Genomic DNA, 12,978 nt, shown 5'->3' on the forward strand with positions numbered 1-12,978 from the left:
ATTCATCCAAGCTACTCAATACTACCCCCAGCCATAATAAGTTAATTAAACGCTGCAAAAGTATCAGAATCATTCACTTCTCTCATTGACTTCTCAAACCCCGGCTTGGTCCGCTTCGCAGGCGTTCTCTGAAGTCTCGCGTTGTTGCGTCTCTGGGTTTAGAAACTGGTAGTGGGGGAACAGGAAGTTCCGCGCAGGCGCGCATCATTCTTCAGAATAAAGGATACGCCAGAATTGTGCAGTCGAGACGACAACTTCTGTGTCCGTTTCAAATGTATTACTACTGGTATGTAATAGCACGTTATAATATCGAAAGAACATGTCATAACATGCTAGGTAACAATTACGTCAAGTTATTATCACGTTTTATAAAGGTTTTATGTGCTATGTTTTGTGTCAAACCGCGTGAGTGAACGTGATAACTTGTCAATATAGACTTTGGGTTAGTCTGAGTGGATGTATATACTTTCGTCAATGTAATTTCATAAAGGATCAATTTATTTGAGATTTCTGGGTTCGTTTTACATGTCGCTTTTGGTTTTGTGTAAAATTCACGAGCTGGTAAAATGGCGGTTCCCACTCGGTCTGCATCAACGGACTTCAGTGCAGGCAGTGAGGGTGCAGCAGAGACACACTTTTACGGTTGCACTACTGTTTTGGAGCTAAATGCAATGATTATCAGTTTTCTACATGTGAACTAATATTCAGAGACATTCAGTTGTTTCTGTCTATCTATACATGTTACTATGGTGTGAACGGAACTACTATTGGTTTTTGATTGGAATAATACAGTGAAGACAAGGTTATTCAGGAAAATAGTACATAGTGCTGCCTACAACATACTACAACCTTGTACTAAATGGTTTTTTTTGTAATTTATGTATTTATGTGAATTCAGGAAATCTACTATAGATTAAGTGCGTTTAGAGTTGTGTAGCCTAATTTAAAGTGTATACTTTGTCTAATGTGAATTAATTAATGTTTTGTTGTCAATGCTTAGCGACCAGATCTATTGAAATTAGATCAGTGCTTGACTTGCCTGCACTCAGCCCGCACACCCGGGCTGAGTACCGACACCTCAAATTTCTACTGTTTTAGCTCATGTTCCTCTTATAGAATATTAGCTCAAAAGTATTGTGGAGCTCCTGCACCTAAATATAAACAATATTATTTTAGAATTAATAACGTGCCAGAACTGTCAAGATTAACTTTTGTGTCTGTTTGTCTTTATTACTACAGGCTGACTCAGATTAAGTCTGAGGTTTGTAACATCAGCAATGAGGACAAACCCAGCCTGCCTCTCTCCTTACACACTGAGTCCAAACCTACAGTCACTGGGTCCTGATTGTGACAGTGGAGCCCAGTTTGCACAGCAGGATCCAGAGATGGCATCAGTGAAGCTGGAAGACTGCAGTCAAACACTGGAGCTGAATTTCAACATTAAAGATGAAGAAGAGGAGGAGAAGATTGGGGAATCTGTTTCTCATGGTAAGAGCAGGGTTCTATCTATCCAAGTTTGTTGTTCGTTCCAACTTCCCACTGTGCATGAAAAGTTGCTGTAGAACTGTTTCATGATGAACTGTTTCAATGAGAAGGTAGATGTTATTTCATGCTACTGACACTTGCATGGTTTGACACCAGTATTGCCAGCATTTGTTTTATTCACAGGGCTATCTGGAGTGTTCAGAGAGTAGACTAAAGAAGTGAAGTAGACAAACTGCCAGTGTTTTAAAGTTCTATGAAGTGAGTCTGTGTAGTTTCTAACCCTTGTGATAGTGAATGGAGGATGATATGGCTCATAATTTTAATGACATGAGATACTTTCAGATTATTTTTATTCCCCTTTGTATTACACAGCCTACTTATATGAATACATACAGTACCAGCCTACTGATATGAATACATACAGTACCAGACTACTAATATGAATACATACAGTACCAGGCTACTGATATGAATACATACAGTACCAGCCTACTGATATGAATACATACGGTACCAGCCTACTGATATGAATACATACGGTACCAGGCTACTGATATGAATACATACAGTACCAGCCTACTGATATGAATACATACGGTACCAGGCTACTGATATGAATACATACAGTACCAGGCTACTGATATGAATACATACAGTACCAGGCTACTGATATGAATACATACGGTACCAGCCTACTGATATGAATACATACAGTACCAGCCTACTGATATGAATACATACAGTACCAGCCTACTGATATGAATACATACGGTTCCAGCCTACTTATATGAATACATACAGTACCAGGCTACTGATATGAATACATACAGTACCCGCCTACTGATATGAATACATACAGTACCAGCCTACTGATATGAATACATACGGTACCAGCCTACTGATATGAATACATACAGTACCAGCCTACTGATATGAATACATACAGTACCAGCCTACTGATATGAATACATACGGTACCCGCTACTGATATGAATACATACAGTACCAGCCTACTGATATGAATACATACAGTACCAGCCTACTGATATGAATACATACGGTACCAGACTACTGATATGAATACATACAGTACCAGCCTACTGATATGAATACATACAGTACCAGCCTACTGATATGAATACATACAGTACCAGCCTACTGATATGAATACATACGGTACCAGACTACTGATATGAATACATACGGTACCAGACTACTGATATGAATACATACAGTACCAGCCTACTGATATGAATACATACAGTACCAGCCTACTGATATGAATACATACGGTACCAGACTACTGATATGAATACATACAGTACCAGACTACTGATATGAATACATACAGTACCAGCCTACTGATATGAATACATACAGTACCAGGCTACTGATATGAATACATACAGTACCAGGCTACTGATATGAATACATACGGTACCAGCCTACTGATATGAATACATACGGTACCAGCCTACTGATATGAATACATACAGTACCAGCCTACTGATATGAATACATACAGTACCAGCCTACTGATATGAATACATACGGTACCCGCCTACTGATATGAATACATACAGTACCAGCCTACTTATATGAATACATACAGTACCTGCCTACTGATATGAATACATACGGTACCAGACTCTGATATGAATACATACAGTACCAGCCTACTGATATGAATACATACAGTACCAACCTACTGATATGAATACATACAGTACCAGCCTACTGATATGAATACATACAGTACCAGACTACTGATATGAATACATACAGTACCAGCCTACTGATATGAATACATACAGTACCAGGCTACTGATATGAATACATACAGTACCAACCTACTGATATGAATACATACAGTACCAACCTACTGATATGAATACATACAGTACCAGCCTACTGATATGAATACATACAGTACCAGACTACTGATATGAATACATACAGTACCAGACTACTGATATGAATACATACAGTGCATTCGTAAAGTATTCAGACACCTTGACTTTTTCCACATTTTGTTACGTTACAGCCTTATTTTAAAATGGATTAAATAAGAAACGGTCCTCATCAATCTACACACAATACCCCATAATGACAAAGCAAACACAGGTTTTTAGAAATGTTTTCACATTTATAAAAAAATAAATAAAAAAAAACAGATACCTTTTTTACATAAGTATTCAGACCCTTTGCTATGAGACTCGATATTGAGATCGGGTGCATCTTGTTTCCATTGACTATCCTTGAGATGTTTCTACAACTTGATTGGAGTCCACCTGTGGTAAATTCAATTGATTGGACATGATTTGCAAAGGTACACACCTGTCTATATAAGGTCCCAAAAACCAAGCCATGAGGTTGAAGGAATTGTCCGTAAAGCTCCATGAAAGGAAATGTTTACAAACTGGTAAAATGGCAGCGCCACTCGGTCTGCATCAACAAACTTAATCCGCAGAGGGAGACAATTTTACGGTTGCACTACTGTGTTGTGTTTTTGAAGTATAATAATCTAATAAAACTATATTGAAAAAACATACTTTACGATGATATTGTCACATGTATCAAATAAAATCAAAGCCGGAGATATTAGTCGTCCATAACGACAGCTTATCAGAAGGCAAAACCAGGTCCCTTCACGCGCTCTCCAGAAAACAGGAAACTGGTGACACGTCATGCCGAGAGCTTTTATTCGACCCCAGATCAAGTTATTCACTCCATTTCTTCTCTCACTGCCTGTCGACATCTAGTGGAAGACGTATGAAGTGCATCTATACTAATAAATATCAAGGACATTTCCACTTCCTGTCAGGAAGTTTGCTGCAAAAGGAGTTCTGTTTTACTCACAGATATAATTCAAACGGTTTTAGAAACTAGAGAGTGTTTTCTATCCAATAGTAATAATAATATGCATATTGTACGAGCAAGAATTGAGTACGAGGCCGTTTAAATTGGGCACGATTTTCCCCCAAAGTGAAAACAGCGCCCTCTGTCCTCAACAGGTTAATGAAAGAGGATCTAGGGTTATGGTATGTTGGATTTGACCAGGTTTCGGTTGATACCCTAGTGCCATTCCGGGTAGAGGAGGTTAGGGCAGGTGATAGCTCTATAGTCAGCTAGAATACAAGCAGAGCCCCTGACAAAACAGATACTGACAGCAGAGTAGTTCAGAGCCAAGGACCGGTGCGGATATACACAACAAGATCTTAAGGAAGTGATTGAGGTGGAAACTGGTTATGGGGATTCTAACCTATGGTTAGAATGGATTCAGTATACAGCCAGATCAGTAGCGAAAGAAGAAGGTTATGCCTGCGCCACAGCAAAACCTCAGTTGACAACCATTCCCTTTCCATTTGATGGAATTGATACTCCCAGTGGAATGGCCTGTATGATAAACTGTTCATGAAGGCAGGGAAGCCAGACAATGACAGTTGCAGTGATCTGCATTATCTGTAACTCCATGTGCCCATTACATCCAGACTTCCCCCTTTCACAGTTACAGGAGGATATATTATTATTGTAGGGCTCACTACATCATACACGGATGGGACGTAGGGGAAGTAAGAACATGCAATAGGAGAGAGAATGTTACAACAGACAAGACAATGAGGGACCTGTCTGGGTGGTTGAGTCCGAGGACTTTAGTAAGATAAAAAGGCCTAGAACGGATGTCTGGTGGTTTGTGGAGGTGTGAGGCTGGGGCCTAACCTGCCTACCATTTGGACCGGTAGTTGTGCACTAGTGCAGTTAGGCATGCCCTTCACCCTTATCAAACACAAAGACCTAGAGCCAGGTAGAAAAGAGAGAGGGAGTGCTCCGTCTGGATCTTTTAACAATAGAATTTACATTGATGGCATTGGAGTTCCAAGGGGGGTGCCTGATAAGTTCAAAGCTAGGAATCAGATATGGGCTGGCTTGGAATCAAGTATCTTCTGGTGGTCAACTCTCAATAAGAATGTGGGTTGGGATCAATTATATCTATTATAATCAACAGCGATTCATCAATTTTACTAGAGATGCAATAGATGGCATGGCAGAATAAGAATAGGATTAGATATGTTATTAGTTGAGAAGGGAGGGGTCTGCGTGATGTTTGGAACAATGTGCTTACTTTCATCCCCGATAACACAGCTCCAGACGGATCAGTGACCAAGGCCCTGGCAGAGAACTCCAAGGCCCTGGCAGAGGTAGATAATGCTCTAACAAATTGGTTTGATAGTGTGTTTGGGAAATGGAAAAATGTCATGATCACTGTGTTGTGGGCACCCTTCACCTGTGTGACTGTGTTAGTTTTGTGTGGATGTTGCGTGAGAGGTCTCATTTCCAGGACTCTGGAGAAATCGATGACGCAACAGATGGTGAGATACGGAGCGATTCCGAGCTCTGACCAGTGGAATGATGAATACATGTCACCAGACCTAGTAGATGGACCTGGATCCTTCACCTACGAGGAACCTATGTTGGATGAGACCATTTGTAATGTTTAGGTTGTTTCTTGTTTTGATGTTTAGACTGTTTTTTGATGAAGATTATAACGAAACTCCTGACAAGAAGAGTTATGATTCTGATGTAGGCCTAGAACAGTCATTGTAAATACATATATTGGTTCTTTGTGTGGTTGATTTTGAGTATAATAGATATTTCTAATAAAAATAGATGTGTGATTGTGTGTATAATATTTAGTCAAAGGGTGGATTGTTATGGATTTTATGTATAATGACTAAATTATGTATACATTTAAAAGTAATGATAGGACTGTAACTAACAAAATTCTACCCCTACCCTACCCTGTCTGATGAAGAATGTTTATACATAGGCAAAGAGGAAGTGTTAACTTCTCTAGGATATGTGGGACACGAACGTCCCACTTGGCCAAAATCCAGAAAAAATGTGGCGCGCCAAATTCAAATATATTACTATAAAAATCAATCTTTCATGAAATCACACTTGAAAGACAACAAATTAACTTCTACTTGGTCACAATCCCGGATCCGGGAGCACCCCCATCAGTAAAAAAGCTGACTAGCATAGCCTAGCATAGCGTCACAAGTAAATACTAGCATCTAAATATCATTAAATCACAAGTCCAAGACACCAGATGAAAGATACACATCTTGTGAATCCAGCCATCATTTCTGATTTTTAAAATGTTTTACAGGGAAGACACAATATGTAAATCTATTAGCTAACCACGATAGCAAAAGACACAACTTTTTTTTCCCACCAATTTTTTCCTGCATAGGTAGCTATCACAATTTCGACAAAATAAAGATAAAAATAGTCACTAACCAAGAAACAACTTCATCAGATGACAGTCTGATAGCATATTTATTGTATAGCATATGGTTTGTTAGAAAAATGTGCATATTTCAGGTATAAATCATAGTTTTACATTGCAACCACCATCACAACTCTCACCAAAGCAACTAGAATAACTACAGAGACCAACGTGAATTACCTAAATACTCATCATAAAACATTTATGAAAAATACACAGCGTACAGCAAATGAAAGACAAAGATCTTGTGAATCCAGCCAATATTTCAGATTTTTTAAGTGTTTTACAGCGAAAACACAATATAGCATTATATTAGCTTACTACAATAGCCAACCACACAACAGCATTGATTCAAGCCAACAATAGCGATAACGAATAAACCAGCAAAATATATTAATTTTTTCACTAACCTTCTCAAACTTCTTCAGATGACAGTCCTATAACATCATATTACACAATACATATAGAGTTTGTTCGAAAATGTGCATATTTAGCGGCACAAATCGTGGTTATACAATGAGAATAGTAGCCAAGCTGCCAACAATATGTCGGGAGAAATCTTGGGAGAGGCACCTAATCTAATCAGTAACTAATCCTAAACTTGACAAAAAAATACAGGTTGGACAGCAAATGAAAGATACATTAGTTCGTAATGCAACCGCTGTGTTAGATTTTTAAAATTAACGTTACTACGACATACAGCGTGCGTTAAAGCGAGACCGCACCGAAATTAATGGCGGAATATGAGTTTTACATTTTTCAACAGAACAACGAATTAACATCATAAATTGTTCTTACTTTTTGATGAGCTCCCATCAGAATCTTGGGCAAGTTGTCCTTTGTCCAAAAGAATCGTTGCTCGGTTGTAGATTGTCGCCTTCAACTTTGGAATTAGCAGTTAACATTAGCCATGTGGCGAAGACGTGTCCAACTCACCATAACACAGCACAAATAAAATACCGAAAATCGCAATATACTGATATAAACTGATATAACTCGGTTTAAAATAACAACATTATGATGTCTTTAACACCTATATCGAATAAAATCAGAGCCGGATATATCTAAGGGCTATAACGGGAGCTTTCTAGAACGCCATCCTGAGGTCTGTCTTGCGTCATGGCGAATGAAGGAAAGACTGGACCCCACGTTCCCAGTCCATTTATATGGCCTCAGATCTGCCTAGCAACTCAATTCCAATTCTCACTATTTGCTGACATCTAGGGGAAGGCGTATGCAGTGCATCTCGACCAATAGAAGACATGCAAATTAATAAACTGACCCCAGAACAGCCTGTCTGATTTCAGATTTCTCACTTCCTCACAGGAAAATTGCTCCAACTTGAGTTCTGTTTTACTCACAGATATAATTCAAACGGTTTTAGAAACTAGAGAGTGTTTTCTATCCAATAGTAATAATAATATGCATATTGTACGAGCAAGAATTGAGTACGAGGCAGTTTAATTTGGGAATGAAATTTTTACAAAGTGAAAACAGCACCCCCTATTGAGAAAAGGTTATTAAAGCTACACATGTTGTGAATCCAGCCAACATGTCTGATTTCAAAAAGGATTTACGGGGAAAGCACACCAAACAATTATGTTAGCTCAGTACATAGCCACAGAAAAACACAGCCATTTTCCCAGCAAAAGATAGTAGTAACAAAAAGCAGAAATAGAGATAAAATTAATCACTAACCTTTGATGATCTTCATCAGATGACACTCATTGGACATCATGTTACACAATATATTTATGTTTTGTTTGATAATGTGCATATTTATATCCACAAATCTCGGTTTACATTGGCGCCATGTTCAGAAATGCCTCCAAAATATCCGGAGTAATTACAGAGAGCCACGTCAAATAACAGAAATACTCATCATAAACTTTGATGAAAGATACATGTTTTACATATAATTAAAGATACACTTGTTCTTAATGCAACCGCTGTGTCAGATTTAAAAAAAACTTTACGTAAAAAGCACACCATGCAATAATCTGAGACGGCGCTCAGATTTAACAACATTTCTCCGCCATGTTGGAGTCAACAGAAATACGAAATTACATCGTAAATATTCCCTTACATTTGATTATGTTCATCAGAATGCAGTGCCATGAATCCTAGTTCCACAATAAATTGTTGTTTTGTTCGATAATGCTCATTACTTATGTCCTATTAGCTACTTTTGCTAGCTGTGTAGTACATGTGTCCAAACGCTCACGCAGATGCAGGCAAACGTCGGACGAAAACTTTAAAAAGTTATATTACAAGTCGAATAAACTGGTCAAACTTAGTAGAGAATCAATCTTCAGGATGTTGTTATCATATATATCCAATAACGTTCCAACCGGAGCATTCTTTTCAGTCTCTATAAGTAATGGAATGCATGGCGATATCATGAGGAATGCGCGTGACTAGGAACTGGCATTCTGCCAGACCAATGACTGAAACACCTCCCATCCGGCCCCACATCACACTAGAGGCTTCATTCCACGTTCTACAGACTGTTGACATCTAGTGGAAGGCACAGGAAGTGCAAACAGATCCATATCTTACAGGGAATTGAATAGGCGATGAGTTGAACGATGACCATTTTCAGAATTCTCACTTCCTGTTTGGATTTTTTCTCAGGTTTTTGCCTGCCATATGAGTTCTGTTATACTCACAGACATCATTCAAATAGTTTTTGAAACTTCAGAGTGTTTTATATCCAATAGTAATAATAATATGCATATATTAGTATCTGGGACAGAGTAGGAGGCAGTTCACTATGGGCACGCAATTCATCCAAAAGTGAAAATGCTGCCCCCTATATCAAAGAAGTTAACAGACAACTTGTGACAGACAACTTGTGACCACTGTGAAACTGATAACAGGAAGAATGTCTCCCCACTCAGGGAGGGGAGAAACCGTTGGGCTTGCAGTAGATTGTGTAACATGTTGTAGCATATGATAAGCAATGTAGGCATAAGAGAAGACTTGTAAAACAGCATTGTCATTGTCTGAGAGGAGGAGGGACATTTATGACGAAATGAGAGGTATATAAACCAATGTACATGAAATGATGGGCAGAGCTCTCGAGAATAAACGCTATTGGCTAAGTAGATGATTGGTCTCTGTCTATTTTATGTAAATAAGAACCTTACAAATTCTTAGAAAAGGACAGAAGTGTTTTAATTGAATTGGTTAATGAACAACATAGGAACTAAATTCCTCTAACAGTTCTTACTGATTGTTTTAGTGGTAAAGACTGACTCTCTCTCTGGCTCCACAACAAACCCCCGCCCGGCCATCTAGAGGTGTGAATACCCAGCCAGCCTACAAGTAGATGGTAAGTGCTTTACAGCTGAAAGGGACTTGGGACCAGCAGCACATTCTTGTGTTTAGTGCGTGTTGTAAGTACAGTCATTGTAAATAATGTGTACATTTTATTTTGTATTTCTTTTGTACATTGTTTGTGGTGTCTTACCTTATGAAATTAGATCAGTGTTGGCTGCTAACTTGGTCATTCTCTTAAATATTTCACCTATGTGTTTGGAGAGGAGCTGGAGGTGAGGAAAGAGACTGTCTGTAATGGTACTCTTATCTTTATATTGTGGAATAGGGGGCCATTTTGGATTCAACCGAAGTTCATTCTGGTAATATTTATGAGGTGTTCCCCACCTTTCCTTGCAGCCATTCGATGAGACTGGCCGTAGAACCAGCGCTATGACGAGCACTATCGATCGGGATGCGTCTGTTCTCCACTCTGGATAATGGGACAGGGTCCGCTCCTGCTGAGAACGTCCTGGATGAAGGAGGGCATCGAGAACAGCCCCGAGATACTACAGGTGATAACATTTTACCTCTCATTCTGGAAGGAGGGAGAGAGGGAGGTAGTTAGAGAGGGAGGGAGGTAGAGAGGGAGGCAGAGAGGTAGAGAGGGAGGTAGAGAACACCTCTGTGTTTGGAGACATTGGATCAGCATTCTTGTCGGGTCTCCTGTTAGTACATTTTATCTAGGGAAGCAAATGATCCAAAATGTTTTGACATTCCTGGGAGTGTGTAAACCTGTATTTTTTATTAGCATAGCATTTTTGTATGTTTTATATGGTTTTATATTTTTGAAAAAGTATCAATTTACCAATTCGACCACTTGAAGGCCACTTGGATACATTTGGGCAAATCGTGAAGTACACCTGGGTGACTTCATACTAAATTTCATGTAGCTTTTTAGTCTTCAAGTTATCAGTCTGAAACTTTGCACATACACTGCTGCCCTCTTTTGGACACCATCTAAATTACAACCAGAGTCATGGCTAGTTTTGGGACCTTTCTGTTGCATCTCAAAGATGATGGTACAAAACAATACAAAAAAAAAACATGTGTTTTTTTCTTTGTATTTTCTTCTACCAGATCTATTGTGTTATATTCTCCTACATTCAATTCACATTTCCACAAACTGCAAAGTGTTTCCTTTCAAATGGTATCAAGAATATGCAACTACACACTCCCAGCCTGCCTGCATGCCCTGCCACCCAACCTGATACCACATATGGATCAGCCAAAAGGCCTGGATCCACTTTCTCCAAGAATCTCACTCCCACTGGGCCAAACTCATCTTTATCATAACCATGTCCACCGATGCAAGGCTCGGGCTCTGAGCATCTCACCACACCTTCCAAATCACTTAAATCTCCCTCATTCACTTCCATTTCACCTCCAGAACTCTGTCAGGAGGACATCTGATGGTGTTTGTACTTGAACCCAGTCAACACCCCCATCTCCCTTTTTGAACACCATCTTCATCAAATTCAACCTCTGCTTTCCTCATTCTCTTTTTCCTCTTCTCCCTCCTTTACGTCCCTGTCCCAATATTCATCTTCTCCCTCCTTTATGTTGCAGTCCCAATACTCCTCTTCTCCCTCCTTTATGACCCTGTCCCAATACTCCTCTTCTCCCTCCTTTATGACCCTGTCCCAATACTCCTCTTCTCCCTCCTTTACGTCCCTGTCCCAATACTCATCTTCTCCCTCCTTTATGTCCCTGTCCCAATACTCCTCTTCTCCCTCCTTTATGTCCCTGTCCCAATACTCCTCTTCTCCCTCCTTTATGTCCCTGTCCAATACTCCTCTTCTCCCTCCTTTATGTCCCTGTCCCAATACTCCTCTTCTCCCTCCTTTATGTCCCTGTCCCAATACTCCTCTTCTCCCTCCTTTATGTCCCTGTCCAATACTCCTCTTCTCCCTCCTTTATGTCCCTGTCCCAATACTCCTCTTCTCCTGGCTTTGCTAGCGGCCTGGTGGCATCCCAACGTAACTCCATATCATAATCGTCCTGCTCACCTGAGAAACAAGTCTTCTCCGGGCACAGACGTTGTGAGAGCATGAGCAGTGGTACAACTCCTGAGGAAACGTGTATAACTGGTCAACTTAAATAGACAGCACGGAAGTAGTGTGGATCCAATTGGTGCAATATCCGCTGATGCAATCAGCTGATGCCACCACACTCAGGTTTCCCTTCTGAACTGGCTCCGCTTTATTTAACTTAAACGAATCATGACGCGGCATACAATATCAACAGCGACAACGGTAGGCTGCGATTTAAGTGATAATTTGACTGTCAAATCCACGTATTGGTGTTTGGCCTGCGTATCTCAGCACGCGACAAAATCAACGGCACTAAACCAAAGATATTGATCTGTTTTAATCAACCTTATGCTACCATGATGACTACATTTTCACACTAACTTCACCAATCTGAGGTAAAAAAAAGATGTGTAATTATACTAAATTTTATGGGGTGAAAATGCAAGCTTGTGTAAGGTAGTAACAGTAGCACAAAATGGAGACATTGGAGAAATTAAAGCATTATACAATAGTTTAATGACAAAATAATTCAACATGCCAATTTAAAATGAAAGCATATTTTGCTCACTCACAAACCATGGCAAAAATGACACATTTCTCACTCATTTAACCACAGAGTTTAAAATGCTCCCCAACACAGTTTAACCAGGTGCTCTAGAGCCTCCACAGGGTCTGTGCAGCAGGAAGAACCTTACTAACACAATAGAAGAGGTTGTGGTAGACATGGGCCATCAGAGTAGAGTTCACAGCTCTTTCAGTCTGAACATTCATGTCAATGACTCACCCTGAAATGGACCATCAATACCTGAGTTCTACAAGACTATTTACATAATCAACTGCATTTCAACAGCT

Source organism: Salvelinus namaycush, chromosome 40 (assembly GCF_016432855.1).
Source record: "Salvelinus namaycush isolate Seneca chromosome 40, SaNama_1.0, whole genome shotgun sequence".
NCBI classification, from domain to species: Eukaryota; Metazoa; Chordata; class Actinopteri; order Salmoniformes; family Salmonidae; genus Salvelinus; species Salvelinus namaycush.